Raw genomic sequence first — 19,462 nt, 5'->3', positions numbered from 1 at the left:
TATGGAGGAGATAAGACGGGAGACAAGAAGTGGGGCACAATCAGAGGAGGGGACGGTGGCAGCAGCAGGCACCCATCCTGGATGGGGGTGGTTCCCCCGGGTGCTTCCCCCCCCCAAGAAAGTCCCCATCCTCTTAGGGACGCAGGTCATAGAAGTTAGTTTCTAAATGAGAGGTTCCTAAATGCCAGGCCGGTCCAGGAGGAAGTGTTCCAGGCTCTGTGTGGAAACAAGAAAAATAAAGACGTTTTGACGAACCTAATGTATTCAGTTTCTTAAATTCTGAGAATATGCTCTTTCTATAGTTTGTGTTAAATGTCCTTTCTTTCATGAAGTGACTATGATGGTAAGTGAGTTTTGTGAGTTTTTTTTTCTTTCACGTACTTCCTCTGAAGTGTGGGGAATTCCACAAGTGCCCAACATTAATTTTGACATCTCACTGTCCCGTGAGGCCCAAAGCTCTGAGGACAGTGGCTCAAGTCTGTGGAGTATAAAACTGGTTTTCTTTCCTTAAAAACACTACTCAGTAAACTCCAAGTTCAGGACTGGTGCTTCCTCTGGAGGGGGAGGAGGAGGGATCCGGGAGGCTCTTGATCAATGCCTCCAGGTTTTGCTTCCTAGGCTGCCTGGTTCTAGGATGCTAATACAGGGATGTTACTTTATTCTCCATATTTTTGTGTGTGTAAAATACGTTCTACTGAGAACAATGCAAGCAGTTCATGGACGGTTAGAACTTACAGAGGGAAGGAGAAAGGTAAAGCCACCAGCAGTCCAGGGAGGTGGAGGTCAGGCTGGGGTGAGAGGTGGGACCCCTGAGGCTCATCCCTGCCGAGCTGTTGCCGAAAAGTGTTCGATGGGGCCACAGGGCAGGAAGAAAGCAGCAGAAATATCTCTTCATCTATTGCCTGGGGAACAGAACGGGAATCTGGGGGTCTGGGAGAGGAAGTGACTTACTTCAGGCCTCGGATGAGAGAAGGACCTGGATGGACCGCAGCTGCTTTCCAGGGGGCGTCCCGGTGGGCCCACCCTTGGAGGAAGGAGCCCTGGGGAGGGGTCTGGTGGGGACCAGGGCTTCACCATCTTCTTAAATCTGCCGGCCTGTGTTTTAGTGACTTTCTCTTTACACCGGACACTGCAGGGGACAGAAAAAGAGCTTCACGTTGGCTCCAGGTGGCCTGGATGACCTTGGTGGTGGTGAGGGGGTGGCCCAGGTTACCTAGCCCCTAGTCCTGAAGCTTCCCTGCCCCATCTAGACCCCAAGAGGATAAGGAGAGCGAGCTAGAACCCTCCCAGGAGCCAAGGCGGCTCGAAGTCACATCAGGAAACCGGGGGCTCCGAAAGCCACCTCTGAAAATCCATTTGCTGAGACTAGCTCTGCAAATGGTCCGCTTGCTGGTATTTCCCAATTTCCCAGAAAATTATTTCTAAAGACACTTCACAGGATTACAGGGTTCACATTGGATAAGATGTTCTTAGCCGTTGTTGAATATTTCTCTGAAGTTTTGTTTAGTTTGATATTTCAGTTTTTAGTGTGACTGTGGCTTGGAAATTGTTTGAGTTGCTGTCAGTTCACCTAAACATCGAACGATAACCTGACAGAGATGAACAGTCGCATTTCATTGCCAGGGTGGACGCAGAGCGGAGCTGACCTGTTCGCTGCTGTCCTGCAAACAGGAGCCGACACTCACCCCGAGCGCCTGGAATGTGAATCACACACAAAACTGACATTTGGCTAAGCAGAACTGAACTGATGCATTTACGGGAACTGGTTGGGGTGAAACCACTTTGGTGAAAACAAAACTAATCTCAACTAAAGCAAAAATTCCTCCAAATCCTTCCAGGCATTAATTTTAATGAATTATGCTACCTCTGGTCAAAACAGATGTTTCAAATTCCATATACTAAATAATACATTTTCTTCACTGAATTGTCCCTGTATCTTTTAAATCTTAATTTATATCTATTCCTGACAGGCCTGCTAAGGTCCATATCAAATGCCTCCTCCTCCAGGAAGCCCTCCCGAACAGGACCTAGCATGTTGTGGATCCTTAACATATACCCTTGGAGTGAATGACTAAACATCTCCTTCTTAGTATGAGTCTCTCAAAGTGCATCTCGTATTGTAATTCCTTGCGAACAAGGCCAAGTCTCCTTCCTCAGGACCCCACATAACAAAATAAAACTCATCAACATTTACCCTAGATTGTAAACCCACTGAGCTCAGGGCGTGTGGATTTCTGGATTGGGGTTGGTTTAGTACAAACCCTCCCACCATCTGCACTAGATGCCCGGAGACCTGGCTGGCTCCCTCCCACACGAGGCATGACCTCTGCAGGGAGGAGGTGGCTCCCGTGCTGCCGATGGGGTGAAAAGGAATCTCTACAACTTCACACTCGACGGGAAGATGCGTGACTGGAGAGAGAGGGCACCTTATGCCCCGGCTTCTAAGAACCATGAAGACAGTCCGCATATGATCATAACATCCCAGCTGTTCTGTACTCGGGTTCTCCAGAGAAACAGAGCCACAGAACCGGTAGGGTCTGTAGAGACACGAGGAGGTTTGTTATAGGAATCAGCTCATGCATTACGGAGGAGGCAGAGAAGCCCCAGGACCTGCCTGCTGTGGGTGGAGACCCAGGAGACCTGCGGACGTAGTTCAGTCCAAACCAAAGCCTGAGCCTCGGGAGCTGACAGGGTAAGTCCCGATCTTAGTCTGAAGGCTCAAACCAGACCCATGTCCGAGGGCAGGAGAAGGTGGATGTCTCAGCTCAAACCAGAGAGTGAACTTGCCCTTCCTCTCCCTTTTTGTTCTGTTTGGGACCCTCAGTGGATTGGGTGATGCCTACCCACAATGGGGAGAGAAATCTGCTGAACCCGGTCACATGCTCATGGCTGCTGGACACACCCTCACACACGCACCCATTAACACTGTTTCCCCAGCTCCATTTAGCCCAGCCAAGATGCCACATTAAAGTTAACCATCACAAAGTTCTTTCCCTCTCGGTGTAGGAGGGAAATAGATTCCAGGGCAGGTAACTGGTAGGACAGACAACGATTTAGATGTCAGGCCACTGTACCAGTTGATAAGATTTCAGATCAATGCTTCTCTCTTCACAGTACCCCACTCCCCCCCAAAAAAGAAGTTGTTAAGTGTATGTTCTCAATAGATACAGGCTATGCCCTAGATTCTCAGGAACAATCTAGATAAATTATCCAGCCCCATTTTCTGTCAACCTGTTCAGGTTCTGAGTTTGAGGGTCATGAATATGGCTGCCCTACCCCTCCCCTTCACCCAGGACTCTGCTGGGTGGTCACGCTCCAGAGGGAGCAGCCCACTCCTGGGAAACCAGGGCCCTCCTCCCCCCCTCCCCCGGCATTACCCAGCACAGGTGACCTCACCTGCCCCTCGTGTGCTCTGCTCCGTTATTACCACAACTTGGGAAAGGGCCCGAGTGCCTCTGCAAGCTCGGTCTTGCTCACCTGCCGCTGTTGGCTATCTCGGGCGCTTGGGTCTCTTTCCCACTCAGATGACCCCGCCCTAGGGCACTGGCACGAGCTTCCTGCATCACCTCTGCCCTTCCAGCCCGAGCCTTCTCTATAAGCTGTGATTCTCACTCCTGGTTGCCAACTAAAGCACCTGCAGAGCTTTTGAGAAAGGCCATGTGTGGGCCTCCCCCTCCATGATGTTATGACCCTCTCCTTGGTCCAGGGATCCCGGGCTAAGCCACCTGCTTCATGCTCCCAGGTGCTTGTATGGCCAAGGTTGAGAAGCCAAGAAGAGTATGAAACCCTTACCTGCCCCGAAGCCATGGTTCTGCCCAGTGCCCCAGGCCTGAGCCTCCTCTGGCCCACTAGGAAGGGGGCGCAGTGCTGGGGGGTGGAGCAGGGTGGCGAGCACAGGCTCTGCAGCCCACACTGGGAGGCTGCTGTCACCCAAGTCCAGTCTGAGTCACTTTGGGAACAGACAGTGCTCTGCTGGGTGACCCACGGCCCCCCACCTGCTCTGCCCCCTGAGAGCCAACATGGAGCCCCCACCTTTCTGACCTTTGGCCCAGAAGGAAGTCAGTTCTCGGGGAGGGGATGCCAGTGCTCTCAAGGAGTACTAGTTTTCCTGCATCCAGACCCGTGTGGTCACGACAGCGAGGTGGTGATGGCGGTGACATTCACTCACTCATTCATTCCTCCCACAGTGTTTCCTTGAGCCCCACGCCTCCCCGTGGGCCTGTGAGGATGGGGGGAAGGTCACAGCAGGCTCAGGGGGAGATGGGAGCCGCCCGAGTGTGCAAACAGGAGCCGACACTCACCCCGAGAGCCGGGCTCCTGCTGGAGCTCAGGGACTCCTTTGTCCTTGCATCTTCCCCTCCTTCTCTCTTTTCTTCCTTCACCATTATTTCCTGACACAGCGTTAGGCGCTGGTGATGCAAGAAAGCCTCCACTTTGAAAGCTCCCTGTATTGGGGACTAACGTGAGCACAGATGATCACTGCTGGGGAGGGGGTGCCCACTGGAGAGCTGGTACCCCCTGGGATGGGGACTCACCCTGCCGGGGGCAGAGGCAGCTGGACATGACGTTTCAGCCGGGTCTCTCAGTGTCCAGGGCTTCTAAGACCATGTGGGTAGTGGGCATTTCAGGCCCAGGGAGAGTTCGGGGTTCACTGGAGCCAGGACTGCAGAGCCTGCCTTTTAAGCACCCTCTGTGCCCATCTTTAGGCTCGTGGTTCGTCCTGGTCAGAAGCAGCCTCATACCTTTGGGGAAGGCACCAAACACCCGGACCCCGTGCTTGTCCAGAGAAGTGTGGGCTGCCTAAACTGCTACATAATCCTCTCTCCTCGAAGCCACTGAAATTCTGGAATCTCTGTCTTTAAGGACGAGCCTCCTTCCCAGGGCGATGACCTTGGATGGGCCTGCACTGGCTGAGCTGCCCCTGGGCTGGCCCTGCTTCAGAGGCACCTAAGGTCTGGAGAGAGAAAGGAGCTGGTGGGGCCTTTGGGAAGGGGGTGTGCAGGAGGGGGGCTCTGCTACCTTAGGGACTTTGCCTGAGCTGCTATCCTTGTCATTGGATCTCAGCCCAGAGCGCCTGCCTCACTATTGACGGTCGTGCTTCCACTCCAGGGAGCATGGCTCCGCTCTGTCCCTTGCTTGTTCCTCTGCGTCCACCATTCCTCCCCCCGCCCCCGCCAGAACATGAGTGTCAGGACCGCTGGACTCCATGCGTCCTGCGCGTTGCTGTTATCCCAGCGGCGGGGCTGATTTCATAGGATGGATGAACAGCATAGACACGACCATTGCTTTCATTTCCAGGCGCCTCACCTTCTCGGTGAAGGGTAGAGATGGACTGGAACCTGCCCAGAGAAGGGTGACAAGGAAGACACTGCAGGGGGGGCGTTCAGCCCAGAGCAGGAAGACCCGAACAGTGGCTGCTGCACAGCTGAAGAGCCGCCCCTGGAAAGGGGTTCGGACCTGCTCCAAGCGGCCCCAGGGCCGGCATGTGTGCTGGGGGCAGGGGGTGAGGTGGGGTGGGGAGCCTGACGGCAGCTCAGCAGGATGACGCTCCCGGACCGCAGGGCCACCCGAGGGGTCTGGGGCTGCCTCGGGAGACGGGGGACAGAGGAGTTCCCTAAGATGCTCGGGAGACATTTGGGAAGGACTGTGGAGGAGTCTCACCCATCCCGCGGGTCCTGGGCTGGATGGACGTTGATGTTCCTCCCGTTTCTGAAGTTCAATGGTTCTGTAGTTTGGGAATCGTTTAGAAGGTGGGTCTAAAGATCCTTGTTTTATTGGAAATACTGAGTGTTACAGGCTGCATTTTGTGTCCCCCCAAATTTATGTGTTGAACTCTAATGATGTGTGAAGTTTTCTCTGGGAAACAGACCCTGGACAGAGTGGGGAAGGCCAGGGATGGAAGGGCCTCGGCACACCTACAAGCCAGGTGTGCCGAGGATGCAGACAGCCACCAGCACCCCAAGAGGCAAGGAGGAGACTCTCCCCGGAGCCTCCCGTTGGGAACCAGCCCCGCCTGCCCACAGACACCTGGCCTCCAGATCTGTGAGGACAGAGCCACCAGGTTTGCGGTCACTCATTCCAGCAGCCACAAGAGACAAGTATAAGTGGGTAAAAAGTGTCCAGTACTTGCTCACAAATGCATGTCGAGGAAGGAGTTCCCTGGCTCTCCAGGGCATCGCCCAGCAGAGCCAGCGAGTTTCTCCTGATGCTCAGCGACGTCTGAGCAGCTCCGCCCATCTTTGATCACATCTGGAAAACAAATGATGCAGCAACTGTGGTTTGTTGGGTGAAAACACAGTTTGGGGAATAGCAGGGGTCCGGGGTGGGAGAAAAGTTGGGAGGCGTCAGATGCGAGATTCTTGAAGACCCTCCACTGCGAGGCCAGAGCAGGCGGGGGGACAGAGGTCTCCTAGGCTGTGGGGCAGCCACACGCCAGGCCCTGGAAGTGAGAGCCAGGGGTTTGAGAAGGGCTGGGGGGGGCACCCACCCCCCAACTCCCGAGGCCGAGCCCCCCAGCCCCCAACTCCCGAGGCCGAGCCCCGTTAACCCCGGGCAGAGGGGTTGGGTGGCGGGTGGTCTTTGACGTGAGGATGCAACCCTGTAACTGAGGCCCAGCTGTTCCCTGGGGCTATGGCCCAGGCAAGGACAGGCGTCATGGTCCCTGAGGGGAGAGAAGGCAGGACAGGGCGCCCTATCACCAGGAGAGGAGGCCCAGGGAAGTCTGTGGGCATGGCGGGGTGGGCTGGGGGCACCAGGGCAGAGGCCGACCCAGACTCTCCCCCTACAGCTGCTCAGAACACACAAGTGGCCTCGGGGTTCGGGAAGGAAGGGCGATACATTTGGTGAGGACTTACTCATGCCCACTGTGGGTGCGGGAGCGAAGCTGACCTTGTTAGATCTCTGGCAGAGCTCTTGGCCCTGGTTTGCTCGTTTGCAAAACGGAGGTAGCAACAGCTCTTCCTCTGCGGGCTTTATCAAGTGGTAGTTGGACTCCAAACCAGCTCGGATCTGGTAAAACACGGTGCAGAGGCAACCGCATGGGGCTTCGGTGGTGTGTGTGTGTCTTGTCGCAGGCTCCCGGGTCCCTGCAAGCGTGTGCAGAGCCCATGGGCTTCCGGACCCGAGAAGATGGGCTGATTTCACTCCAACATCTTGGGGTGGAGCCTGAACAGTCCTCGCGACTCCACTTCCTCCTCTGGGTTTTCCATGAGGCAGAGGGGATTTCCTGGCAGGAACCACCACGGTATCTGTCAGGGCCAGTGGGCAGAGATATTGGAAACACAGCCTGTTATCGCTCCCCAGACAATGCTGGTGTCTTGCTCCGTGGTTGGTGCTAGCAAAAAAAGAACAAAAACAAAAACGCTTTTTTGGCATACGTACTTTTAGACCAGAGGATTGTGTTTGCATGTATGTTATGATTATTACGGGGTGGGGGCGGAAGAGAGGGGAGAAAGAAACAGAAAAGTAACTTGTAGACTTTTTTTCTTTTAATTTTTTGGCCATGCTGCGTGGCACGTGGAATCTTAGTTCCCTGACCAGGGATCAAACCCATGCCCCCTGCAGTGGAAGCGTGGAGTCTTAACCACGGGACTACCAGGGAAGTCCTAAACTGGTAGATCTGAAAGGGAGTCCGTTGTTGACTAAAGTTTGGGGCCTGATGGTACCTGAGATGATTTTAGGACTTAACCTGGCAAAGGTAACAAAGGAGAGAGGTGACCTCCCTTTCAAGGCAAGAGTGTCTCGGGCAGGACTTACCGTGTTGCTTTCAGGATGGTGATTGTTATTGTTTCCTTCTGGTTATAGCGAGGGAAGCTGGTTTTCCACTTATAATCACCATCTTTTAAATACACTTACTAAACGCAGAATGTGTCGATTAAAGAATAGCGGGTAGAGAATGGTTAAAAAATGCAGAATTGTGACTGTGGCTCTAAATGACTGGGCCTGGATGTGCTCCAAACCTTCCATTATACTGAGGATGGGCTGAGGCCACGGAAGGGGTGGGCTTGAGCGAGTCCCAAGAGGAAAAGATGAGTGCCTTGGAGAATGAGAAAGACAGAGGATAAGTGACAGTGAGGGATGCAGGAGAGAACTTCACCTACATAGACTCTTCCAGGGGGAGCCGGGGGCAGGGCAAGCGCAGGTGGGGGCAGAGGAGCCCTGGGCCTCGAGCTCCTGCAGGTGCAGCCAGCCTGCCTACCTTGGCTCTCCCCCTGGGGAGGGGGCACAGCACAGGCACTTCCTGACCCTTTCTCAAGACCAGAGGGAGCTCAGAACTCAAGCCAGGGGCCAAAATCTGGCTGCAGCCACGGGGGGACCTTTTTAAAGATTCAGCTTTCAAAACTTCTGATTCATTTCCAAAGGTTTGCAAAAACTCCCCGAGGTCTCAGAACTTGTTTTTGCTCATCAAGAAGAGCACCAGGGACCACTTCCTGCGTCGTGACCTGTAGGTTTCCATCCAACCCAAAGGGAGGCGGAGAAGCAGGGGGTGGGAGGCGGATGGTCACTGTTTGGTCTGAAGTGAGGAGAGAAGAGAGAGGGCTTGTTCTTCGGGTCCAGGGGAGGTGGAGAACGAAGGGCCAGTTCAGTAACTCCAGGAGGGAGTTCGGAAGGCATCCAGAAAATATTCTCAATACGAATGAATAGGTGACAGTCGGCAGGTCATCTGGTAAACCTGCCCAAGCTCTGAAGCCAGGGGCCTAGCCAAGTCACTGCTGGAAGCTTCTAGTGTACACAGAAGTCTGGATGGAAGGGTAGTGAGGAGGTGCAGAGAGAAGAGAGCCTTTCTGAGACTGCCCTGCAGGCTCTCCTCTGCATCTCATTCTCCTGCTGGGCCTCCCAGCACATTGGGGACATGGCTGCAGAGGCTGGGAGACAGCCCTGCTTCTGAGGAAAGGGTCTCTCTGGAGACTGAAGAAAGGACGTCTCCAGGGACTGGGTGGCGAGAGTCCTGCCCGGGCCTGGGGGTGGGTGGGAAGCTGTGTAGCTGAATTTAAGGGGTCCCCTGGGGAACACCAGGTAGAACCTGGAGGAGATTGCAGACACCGCCCAGGCTGGATGTTGAGTTACCGCCGCAATTAGTGCAAGAGCCACCAGAAGCATGAAGGACAGGCCTTTGGGGGAGTGACTACCGTCCTGGCCAGTAGGCGGGGGCAGGTGATGCGTGGGTGAGGGAGGCGATCAGCCTTGAAGCCAGTCCGTGGGGCAGTGCAGCCCGGAGCAGCTCGGCTGGAGTCAGAGGAACGGGGCGCAGCTCTCAACGCAGCAGACAAGTCAGTCCTCCGCTGTAAAGTCAAAAGATTGAGTAAGACCGGGGCTTTCAAGGTCAGCTTGTTTGCTTTGTCCAGTGGGATGCAGGATTCAGGGACAGAGGGCAGCAGGCCTTAGACCACAGCTGCGTCTGGTTGATGTTTATGACCTACTCCCCTGTTTGGGGCCCCGGGAGACGAGCCTTGGTTTCTCTTCCTGAGGTTTGCACTAACCTGCTCTCTCTGGTTTGGTCCAAATCCCAGGGCCTATGAGCCCCCTCGGACCGGGCTCTCCCCAGGTCTCCCCACGACAGCTCCAACCCAGCTCACCTATCAGGGTCTGTACTTACCTATCACTACGATAAGAAGTTCCGTAAAAACTGTTACTAAACCTGGCTCAGTTTGCGTAGCAGCCAGACACCGAGGCACTGAGGTTTGCAGCCGAGAAAGAGCAGAAGCAGCCGGACGACTAGGCTGGAGAACAAACCGCAAATCTACGTCCCCGAAGGCGAGGGCCTGGGGTATTTATGGGGTAAGGAAGCAGCGTAGTCTGAGGCGTGGGGCGTGGCAGAAAGGTGATTGGAAATAAGAAAAAGGTGAGTTTCATTGTTGTTCTGAGCAGGTGTTAAGCTGCAGGCTTTTCCACGGGAGCTTGTTCAGAAGACGGAGGAGTTAGCAGTTCTGAAGGTGGCGTTTTGGGATCCTGATGACAAAAGGTCACTAAGCAGATACTTGTGCATGCCCAGTTGGAGGATCAGTGGTCCTAAGAAGCCTTAAGTGGCTGGGGCTTGAACTAGACACAGCTGACTCCAAGTTCCTGGAAAACAGCTAGGGCAAACATCTTATTGTTTGGGCTCCGTGACATGTGGAGGACGTTCAAGTCTTTCGTGGCAGCAATGAAAGCGAGCTTCATAGGTGAGGGCAGGTACAGGTGCAATGGACTTAACTGGACGTCACCCTCGGCTTCAAAACCTTCATCAACACACACAATCTCACAATTTCTCCAGGAGCAAATCAAAGAGTGGTTCTGGCCCAGCATCTTTGATGAGGTTGCATCATCCAAAGGCTCGGCTTGGGGCGCGAGGTCTGCCCCCCACCCCGTGTCTCCCTCACGCGGTGGGCAAGCTGGTGTTGGCTGTGGGCACGTCAGTTCCTCCGCCCGGGGGCCTCTCCACAGGCCAGCATGAGTGTCCTCACAGCATAGTGTCTGGCTTCCTCCAGGACCGAGTAAGGCGGAAGTGGCTTCAAAGTCACATGCTGTCATGTCCATCTTATTCTGTTGGTCATGCAGACCAGCCCGGATGCATTGCGGGAAGGGGCTGGAGAAGGTCTGAATTCCAGGATGGGGGCTCATCGGAGGCCTGGCTGCCACAGGGCCCTCGCAGGGCTGGAAGTCTTCAACCAGATCGTTTCCTGTAACACTGACTCTTGCTGAGGCAGAGCTGAGATAATTTAGCCTTCCTGGTTCATTTAGCAAACACGTCCGAGCACTTTCTCTACGTCAGGAGAACTGGTGGGTAGGACACAAAGACCAGTAATCTTATAGACGAGTAGAGAAGGTGATGCTCACACTGGAAAGTGTTAAATGTCACAGGGGTAGCCACAGACCCCCAGTGCGGTGGGGACGCAGCGGGGGGATGGGTCTACAGGGGTGTCAGAGGCCTGCAACAGGGGAGGCCTAGCTGGGTCTGAAGGATCAAAACCGAGGGTGATCATTAACTAACTCCATCGCACCTGCCTTTACTAATCAATGTTGTTTTAATTGTTGCTACAAAAAACTTGCTTGTTCTCCAGGCCGCATGGAGCCTAAACAATAAGATGTTTGCTCCATTTTTTTCCAGAAAGTTGGAGTCAGCTGCGTCTAGTTCAGCTGAGCGAGAGTCAGCTGTGTCCAGTTTGAACCGAGCTGGTTAAGACTGGGTGGGACCACTGACCCTTCAACTGGGCAGGCGTGCATGTCCACGTGGTGGGTGACCTTTTGAACGTGCAGAGGCCTGTAGCTTAGTTACGCCTGGGCAGAACGACCATCACCACACCTTTTCCCAATCAGCTCTCCCCACGCTCCCCATGCCTCAGATCACCCTGCTTCTTTAGTCCTCATCCCTTAAGTGCCCTGGCCGCTTGCCTTCGGGGAGCCGGATTGGAGATTTGTTTTCCTATCGCCTCGCCTGGCTGCCTTGCGAATAATCCCTCTCTTTGCTGCAAACCTTGGCGTCTCAGCATTTTGGGTTGCTGTACACGGGGCAAAACAAGCCTGATTCAGGATGAGTAGGAGGTCACTAGACAGAGGGAAGGAGAAAGAGGGGGAGGGAGGGGGGAACAGCTTCCCAGGTTGGGGAGCCAGCCTGGCTGCTGCAGGGGAGGGAGGCTCAAGGTGCCGGCATTTGCCGGGTTAGGGTGTCACTTTTCACTGCTCTGATTTCGGCACCTTATTTCGCATCCCTTGGACCCATGCTGTTCAGCAGGCACATGCCAACAGCTGCACTTGTTTGTTACTGCAACAAAGAAACTCACTGCACAGTTCTCAGAGATCCAGCCCCAGAGGACCTAGCCTGTAAGTTAGAGCAGCAGAGAATGACTGCAGAAATAGTTTCCTCTTGTGGAAAAGATTCACGCCCCTGCCGTGCAGGCAAACATCATTTTGTGCTGCAGGGACTCTGCCCAGTTGCTCTCAGATGGGAGGTGCGGGAGTGTGTATTTACTTGCCTGCGTGTCATTTTCCTTTGTTTTGGGCAAGTGCGCTGCCCGCTGGGATCAGGCACGCGTAGGTCTGAGGGAACACACCTGACTCAGGCCTGCCGGTCCCCGGGCCGCGTGAAGGCGGTGCTGGGTTTCCAGCTACCTCTGCTGCCCTGTAAGAAGCATGTACCTTTGACGCTACGGAAACATCACCTGCTATTTGTCTATCCCTGTGGTTTGTGACGTTTGTCCCGTGTGGGTTTCACTGCTGGCTGTCTTGGGCCACATGTTCCTTTGGGGCAGAGACTCTGTGCGAAGGTGCACCCCGCCCCCGTCCCTTGCCTGGAGGGCACTGAGTACAGGCCCTGGAAACGGGAGAAGAGCAGGAAGAAAGTGGGGGCGAGGGCTCCACCCTACACCTCATTCGCCTGTATCTGCAGCGTCGACCTCAGGGAACTGCCTGCCCTTCCCCCTCCCTCTCTTCCCCGTCATCACAGCTTCCACGTGTTTTCTCTGACAATTGGGTGAAGAGCCAAGCCCTGAGCATCACACCTGGAGATGGCCCGAGATGAACATCCAGGTGGGCCCGCGGGGGTGCCTGGTAGGGAGAAGGCGGACCAGCTTGAACTCGATGCTCCACGGTTGGCGAAGGTGCGCGATGTCAGCTAACAGCCTTTTCCCAGTCCTGGGGCAGTTTCTAGGAGCGGAAGGGGGCCTGGTGCCAGCCTCTCAAGTCACGTTCAACGGGCAGCTATAGCCCGAGCCGCTGGAGGGGAGAGAATTACTTCAACCAGAGGGCTGCAGCCTGCTCCTTCCTCATCCCGTCCCCCAGCGCTGCCGGGGAGGGGGCGATTGGCAGCCCTGGGCCTCTGCCCACGGGGCACGGAAGAGAGGCCCCGCTCGGACTCCAGGCGGAGACACAGAAGAGGCAAGGGCTTCTGCCCGGGGCTGGTCCACCCCTGCTCAGCTGGGACAGAGGCAGCTCCAGCCCAGACTCAACAGGGGTGGACAAACGGCAGTTCGGAGCCCCGCTCACCCAGACTGCGGGCACCCCGGGCACATGCCTGCCTTAGATCCTGACCCTTCAGGAGCTGGAGGTGCGGCTGCCCTGGGTGGGCGGGGCCTGCGATTAGAGCCTGAGACCTGGCCTCTGGGTGCACAATGTCCCCGAGCAGCCGTGGGCTGAGAGCGAGGGCTCCTGGCCCGGTCGTTCAGGCAGACGGGTCTGAATCACTGTGCTAGGTGCTCGCCGGCAATGCGTGTAGAACGTGTGCTCTGTCACCCCAGTTTTGATCTCTGTAGACAGTCTTTGAAGGATGTGTGCTCCTAGTGGCACATTGGGACTGGGTAAGTTTTTTCTTTCTCTTAAAAAAAAAAAGACTTAATTTTCTTAGAGCAGCTTTAGGTTCACGGCCAAATGAGGTGGAAAGTGTAGAGTTCTTGCATCCCTCGGCCCTCATACCCGCGGCCTCCCCCCCCATCACCATCCCCATCCCCATCAGACGGCACATTTGTTAAAACTGATGAACCTGCATGGACACGTCATCCTCACCCAGAGTCTACTGTTGACATTAGGGTTCACTCTTGTGTTGTATATTCTGTGGGTTTGGACAAATGTATAATGACGTGTATCCATCATTACAGTAGCATTCAGGGTAGTTTCACTGCCCTAAAAACCCTCTGTGCCTCACCTATTTATCCCTCCCTCTCCACTAACCCCTCAAAATCAATGATCTTTTTACTGTTTGCATAGTTTTGCCTTTCCCGTAACATCAGTATAGTTGGAATCATACAGCATGTAGCCTTTCAGTTTCCTCCCTGTCTTTTTCATGGCTTGACAGCTCATTTATTTTTAGCGTTGAATAATATTCCACTGTCTGGATGCACTGTAGTTTATCCATTCATCTACTGCAGCACATCTTGGTTGTTTCCAAGTTTTGGCAATCATGAATAAAGATGCTGTAAAAGCATCCATGTGCAAGTTTTTGTGTAGACATAAGTTTTCAACTTCTTTGGGTGAATGCCTAAAAGCATGATTGCTAGATCACGTGGTAGGTTTTGTAGTTTGGTTAGACTGCCAAAACTGTCTTCCAAAGTGGCTGTACAATTTTGCCTTCCTGCCAGCAATGAATGAAGGGTTCCTGTTGCTCCACAGCCTCGCCAGCATTTGGTGTTGTCAGTGTTTTGAATCTGGGCCATTATGATGTTGAATATCTTTTCATATGTTTGCCACCCGTGTATGTTCTTTGGTGAGCTGTCTACTCAAGTCTTTTTAAACTGGTTTGCTCATTTTCTTATTGCTGAGTTTTAAGAGGTTCTTTTTAAGAGTTTTTTTGTTTGTTTTTTGGGTATATTTTTGGGTAACAGTCCTTTATCAGATGTGTCTTTTACAAATACTTTCCTCCAGTCTGTGGAGCCTGTGGGGTCTGAGATGAGGGTATTCTCATTCTCTAGAGGCAATTTCTTTTTTATACTTTCCTGAGTTATCGAAATTTTCCATGATGAACATGTATGATTTTATTTATTTTAGTTTGGGCTGCGCTGCTGCGCTCGGGCTTTCTCTAGTTGCGGCGAGCGGGGGCTGCTCTTCGTTGCGGTGTGCGGGCTTCTCATTGCGGTGGCTTCTTTTGTTGCGGAGCACGGGCTCTAGGCGCACGGGCTTCAGTAGTTGTGGCTCATGGGCTCCAGAGTGCAGGGTCAGTAGTTGTGGCGCACGGGCTTAGTTGCTCCATGGCATGTGGGATCTTCCCGGACCAGGGCTCGAACCCGTGTCCCCTGCACTGGCAGGTGGATTCTTAACCACTGCACCACCAGGGAAATCTGAAACTGTACGATTTTTAACAACAGAAAAAATTATTTTTAGAGCTCTAACATTTTGCTTTGAGATATATACATATATATATATACATTTTGAAGAGCAAATATCAATTCTCAGAGGAAATAGTTAAATCTTCTGGATTGAAATAAGGACTATGCCACTTGAAACTAAATGTGAAAACAAGAGCAAGGAGTTAAAAAAAAGAGGATGTTTGTGCCTTACAAATAAAAACCACCCAGAGGAAGACCAGGAACGAACAGGAGAGTAAATGTAAGGACTAGGATATACAGCTGGCACAGACTATCACTGACCTACTTAAGGAAGACTATTACTGTTATCTAGGGTAGAAACATGACCTTTACATTTATTATAAGACTTAGAAGAGAGCCTTATGTAGGAAATTTACAGTTCAGCCCATCTCCAATTTTCCTTTCTTCGGGTACCATTCTAGCAAGTTGCTAAGATGTTTTGAAGGTGCGTTTTAAAGGTTTCCCTTAAAGACTTAGTGTTTAGGATGATGGCCTTGTTGTTTCCATGAAGTGGAGTACACAAAACCAAGAGATTTGATAACTTATCATGATCTAATTCTTTAGAAAGATCATTCTGGTTGCTGTATGGAGGGTGGATTGAGAGTGGCGAGGAGTGGAACGTAGGGACCAGAGTTTACTGCCCCTCACCCTGGGTGGGATTCTGAATGTGATGTGAAGTCAAGGTGACGCGGCTCAGAGAGTGAGTGGTCATGGCATGTGAGTGAATTAGAGGAATCAAGGGTGGATGGACGGTGGTGTCATCTACTGAGATGGGGGAAGGTTCAGGGTGGCGGGGGAGAGGATTAGGGGTGGACAAGCAGTGGTCCTCTTGGGTCACGTCAAATGTGAGATCTTAGATTTCCAAGTGGGCACATGGGAGAGGCTGCCATGCCAGGTGGCGAGGCTGGAGCTCACAGGAGGGGTGAGGGCTGGAGGTGTCCTTTGGGAATTGTCAGGCACTGGGGACAGTAAAGTCATGGGAATGGATCAGGTTTCCCAGGAGCATAGAAGAAGAGGTCTGGGGACCGAGCCCTGTGGCTCTCTGCCATTTCAGGTCTGGAAGAGAAGGGCCCAGAGGAGAGAAGATGTGAGGGAGGGAGGACTAGGGGAATGTGCTGGCACGGCAGCTGGAGGACGAGGGCCTTCAGGAAGGAAGGTGGTGCCCGCTCCCAGGGACCGAATCTGGAGAATTAACCCAGAGGGCGAGGCCTACCGGGGACGGGAGGGATGGTGGGTTTAAGTTGGCTCTTCTTAGAGGAAGCTGAGGGGTAAGGCACATGCTGCTCGGGGCCACATGGGCCTCAGTGCGAGCTCCAGGTGCTCAGGGCCAGCGTGAAGGGCGGACGAGGCCTGCCAGGAGGGGACCCCAGACAGTGGGAGCCATGGGGACGGACGCATATGGTCCTCGAGCTGTGCCCGCTGGTCTGCCGGGGGCGTGGGGCTGATTTTGCAGAGTGCTGGGAGCACAGCAAGAACGAAGACTCTCAGGGCCCGTGTTTGGGATTTGGCAGAGTGGGGTTGGGGAAGCGCTGGAGACACCCTCTACCGGGAGTGGCTTGTGTCCTGGAGGGAGCAGGCTGGGGGGAAGGCAGGCTGGGTGGGCACCAGGCAGCAAGTTGGGCCTGTATTCAGAGGGACGAGGGAGCCACCTGATCACATAGGTTGTGGGTAACACAGCGGATGACACCAGGCGCTGGTCAAACCTGAGGGTGCGGGTCTCTAAACGCACAGAGAAGCCGGTGTTTGAGGGGAAAGAAAGGGAGACAGAATGTCCAGTTAAACCTCTGCTTCCTAGTTTAGCGGGGGCAGCACCCTGGTTGGAAGGCTGGGACCAACAGGCCTTGAGGCCTCGGCACAAGCAGAGAGCTTAGAGGCCAGGGCCGTGGAGCCCAGGTCAACCCACCCCCCATTTTCTAAACCAGGGAAACGGGGTCACGTCTTTTCTTTCCCTTCACTCCCAACACTTCTGCCAGCCCTGCACCACCCTCTTCCCTTTCAAACTGAAAGAGCACCTGTGGCCACCTGGGTGGGGGGACACCGACAGGCCACCCTCTGCCACCCCTTCCCTGCACCCCAGCTTTAACATCCCCCCACCCCCAGACCTCCTGGGACAGCAAGTTGTGAACACAGTGAGTGGAGTAAACAGCACCAGCAGTCCGAGCCCAGTTTCCAGCTCCATCTTTGTCACCTGCCAGCTATGAGGCCCCGGGAGATGCTTTGACTCTGAGCCTGCACCTGCATAACAAAGAAGATGGCACTCAGTCTGAGAAGTATAAGACATCAAGGCTGGAGAGAGCTCTGGTTTCTGGTTTCCGATTTGAGAACAGTGTCAGCTCCTGGGAACAGAATGAAACCAGTTTCTGCAGAGCTGTGTGAAGAGGTGAACTGACCGGGGTTGTACCTGCTGCCTATTGGAACCAGACACGAACCTCTGCTGTGGTCACTACTCATAACACACTCGTTTCCAAGGTCTGCGGGAGTCCTCCAAGGCGGGTCCTCTGAACCTCCGTGGGCTGGCAGCAGAGGCGGCATCTTCAGGGGACACACACAGGCCGGCACAGGACTTTAACCTCAGCTCTGCTACACACCCGCCGGCTTATCCTGGGCGAGTCATGTGATGTTTCCAGATCTCAGATGCCTCAGCCGGTGAAGAGGGGATCAGACTAAACTCTGTGTGAGGTTCCAGGCCTGACTTTATTGATTTGTCTCTCCTGGCCCTGCCCAGAGAGTGAGGGAAACAAGACCCCCACCCCTGCCCCCAGCAGCAGCTACAGAGGAATCTGAATTCCGTGGAAGGTCAGCTGAATTCTTCGAAGGTAGCTGATTTTGTCTCACTTTCTGGGCTACTCAGCAGCACAAACATTACCAGAGATTGTAATGCTGTCTCCTCTCTTAAGGGGCAGAGATGTAGTTAACCAACTGGCCCTTGCTGGAAATTCTCAGGGTCAGGCCGCATGGAGTCACTTCACTGGGGACCTGGGAACATCTTTCTCACTGCCTCAGCTCAGGGTGGAAAACACGTTCGTGTGCCTGGGAAAGCGGGCAGGTGAAGGAAGCAGATGATGGTAGAGGGAGACATACAGGGAAAGGAAAGTAGAGGGAGGAAAAGGCTGTGTGGATTAAACCAGAATCCAGATTAGTCTGATCCTGTCGCCAAATTGTAACAGAGGACACAAATGTTGAATTTAGGCAAAAGGTTTGTGTATCTGTGAGAGGGTAGAGAGCAAATCATCTATATTTGATAAACATTCTGCCTTTATTTTGAAAAGTGAAGACTGGGGGTTCAGAGTGGGTTAAGAGACTGAGAAGTTGGAAACATTAGGATCCTGGAATTTCATTAAGTTCTTTTTCTTTTTTAACTTCTGCTTTTTTAGTGAAAAATGTCACTTATCTTCAAAAAGATATGCAAAGAATATAATGAATTCTCATGATCTCTCATCCTGTTTAAGCAATCCTGAACTGCTGGCCAATCTGGTTTCATTTTTATCCCTAACCATGCTCCTGCCCTGTAATTTTGAAGGAAATCTCAGACCTCATACAATTTTATTGGCACAGTGGCTAAGAATCCTCCTGCCCATGCAGGAGACACGGGTTTGAGCCCTGGTCCAGAAGATCCCACATGCCGCAGAGCAACTAAGCCTGTGTGCCACAACTACTGAGCCTGCGCTCTAGAGCCCACGAGCCACAACTACTGAGCCCACGCGCCTAGAGCCTGTGCTCTGCGATAAAAGAAGCCCCCGCTCGCCGCAACTAGAGAAAGCCTGTGTGCAGCAGTGAAGACCCAACACAGCCAAATATAAATAAATTTATATATAAATAAACCCCCATATCTAGGGGACTTTAAATATCCAGTCTATCCTGGATATTTCAGATTGTCTTATTTAAAAACAATTTGATTTAGGATCCAAGTAGGTCCATACATTGCAATGGTTTGACATGTCTCTTAAGTCATAGATACCTCCATCTTTCTCTTTCAATTTTATTTTGTTGAAGAAACTGTCATTTGTCTTAATTTCCTGCAGATGCAACTCAGGCTGATTTTCTTGGGAAGACTGCTTAGGTGGTGGGGGGCACCACTGTCAAGAGGTATGCCGTGGCTGGTGGTCTTTATTAATGGCTGAAATCTAGATCCATCAATCCACCAGGGCTTACAAAGTGGTGATATTCTATCATGCCTTCTTCATTGATTAGCTGGGCTACTGCTATAAAGAAAATCTTCCCTTCCTCAGCTGTTCAGTTACCCTGAGATACAGTTTGTAGAGGAAAAGGCAGAATAAATGCTTGATTTTTTTAAAATCAGTTCTCAAAGGAGTAAGTTGGTTTCATGAGATACTCCAAAGGCGATTTAAAAGGTTGTGCTTTTTCTTACAGACTCATTTTGAAGCTATGGATTTAAACATTTATTTGTTACCCTAGTGGATGCTCCCATTGTCTCAAAGCGTGCATGCTAAATAAGATTATGTACCACCAGACCTGAGGAAACCACCATATCTGGTAAGTTCCTCAGACTTGCAGTTGGTTCTGGAGTTGCTCAAATATGCAAGCAAAACCCCAAACTCCTCTGATCTAGGAAGTTCTAGACTCTAGGACTGAGGGAAATTTACTTTGCTAGGATATTCCTCTCATGGGTATTAGCTTCAATGGACAAAGGAATGCGATTCTTTCAAGGGTGTTCGCTAATGCTGATTAAG

The sequence above is a fragment of the Delphinus delphis genome, chromosome 2 (assembly GCF_949987515.2).
Source record: "Delphinus delphis chromosome 2, mDelDel1.2, whole genome shotgun sequence".
NCBI lineage: Eukaryota > Metazoa > Chordata > Mammalia > Artiodactyla > Delphinidae > Delphinus > Delphinus delphis.
The sequence above is the reverse complement of the archived record's forward strand: the minus strand, read 5'-3'. Positions refer to the sequence as shown.